The following is a 1,962-nucleotide window of genomic DNA, read 5'->3' as shown; positions in this document are numbered from 1 at the left end:
CAAGCAGGTGCCTCCGGGACTGCTGCTCCCCTAGCCCAACCCTCTGTCCCCGACCTTGGAGAAAAGAGACAAGCCATTGAAGGGCAAGCCCCTGAATCCCCATGTCGGCAAGGCGGTGGGCCAGCAGCTGGTGGTCGACCGTATCAAATGCGGCCGACAGATCTAACAACAACAGCGCCGCCACACCACCTCGATCCAGATGTCTACAGAGGTCGTCAGTAAGGGCAACGAGCACCGTCTCCGTCCTATGCCCCGGGCGGAAGCCAGACTGGAATGGATCAAAGGTGGAATCGTCATCTAGAAATCCCTGTAACTGCGTCGCCATCGCCCTCTCAATCAGTTTGCCCAAATAGGGCAAATTGGTCACCGGCCGATAGCTGGTCAATTCAGTCGGGTCCAGAGTTGGCTTTTTCAGGAGAGGGCGGACCATCGCTTCCTCGAGTGCCTCCGGGAACCGCCCCTCCGAAAGGGACTTGTTGATAATCTCTCTCAAGGCACCTCGAAACCCCTCGTGGCCCGCTTTAATGAGCCAGGAGGAGCACGGGTCAAGGCTGCAAGTGGTTGGATGCACAGATACAAGCACTCTATCAACTTCCTCCAGTCTGAGCCATTCAAAACCCTCCAAACCCGGCGAGACCGTGCAAGCAAAAGCCTCACAGCCAATATCCAATTCCCTACTGTTTTGTCTGCCCCGTGGCAGAGCTGTCAATGATCGAATCGTCCTAAATAATTGAGCCGGGCCTGAGCTAGCGGACGCCAACCCTAGCTGCGTAGTAATCTCTCTTCGCAGCCTTGACTGCCATCTCAAAGGATCTCATATCCTATAAGATGTTCTTGTGGCCTCGTTGCGAGCTCGGCGCCACCGTCTCTCCAACCGTCTGAGCTCCTGTTTCATAAGCTGCAACCCCTGGGTATACCAGGGGGCCAGCTTAGAGTGAGGGCGCAGAGGCCGCCGAGGAGTGATCACGTCGATGGCTGTAGAAAGTCGGCTATGCCAGTCATCCACAAGCTCATCCAACGAGCCGTCAGGGGGCATCGGATCCCGCAGAGCCATCTGAAGCCGCATAGGGTCCATTAGGCTCCGTGGGCAAGCTAAAGTCCGCTCGCCGCCTAAACGGGGTCGGGGCAGGACATTTGCACGAGCCTTCAGGGCATAGTGGTCCGACCATGGTACCGCTTTCGCAGTAATCCGGTCCACCATAATCCCTGTCGCGAAGATTAAATCGAGTGTGTGCCCAGCCTGGTGCGTGGGGGTCGATACCCATTGGGAGAGTCCTAGCGACGCCATGGACGCCACTAGGTCCGTAGCCCGACTAGAGGTCGCGTCATCGGCATGGACATTGAAGTCACCCAAGACTAAAAGCCTAGGGTGCTCCAGCGCCCAGCCTGCTACGGCCTCCAGTAGGGACGGCAGACTACTGGACGGTGCATTAGGCGGACAGTACACCAGCCAGTTTGCCAAACTCTCCTCGGCCTCCAGCACCAGACCAACACACTCTAAGCCTGCAATCTCCACCATAGGGAGCGCCTGAAGGAGTAAGCCTCTCCTACAAATATTGCCACTCCCCCACCCCCTATTCCGTGATTGGTGTAGGACTGAAAACCAAGGTGGGGCAAGCTGGGTGAGAAACTGATTTATGAGCAACAGAGATCAGTTCACCAGGAGAAAATGGCCGCTTTGGAAGGCGGACTCCGTGGCATTATGTATCCCAGTGAAGTCCCTCCCCTCCCCCTCGCCAGGCTCCACCCCCAAAATCTCCAGGTATTTCCCAACTCGGAGCTGGCAACCCTATTTGCACGTTTGGCAGTAATACAGGACTCAACAGCTCTGACTGACCTGTGCCTAGAGCGGTGGTGCTAGGTCTTGCATAGTCTCCTGCTTTTCCAGTACAGACCAGCTGGGGAATTTAGGAAAGAACAACAACATGCTGCCCAGTCTCAAGTGACCCCTTCCACAGGGCA

Source organism: Gekko japonicus, unplaced genomic scaffold (assembly GCF_001447785.1).
Source record: "Gekko japonicus isolate JY-2015 unplaced genomic scaffold, Gekko_japonicus_V1.1 scaffold1799, whole genome shotgun sequence".
Taxonomy (NCBI): Eukaryota; Metazoa; Chordata; class Lepidosauria; order Squamata; family Gekkonidae; genus Gekko; species Gekko japonicus.
Note: the sequence above shows the minus strand (reverse complement) of the source record.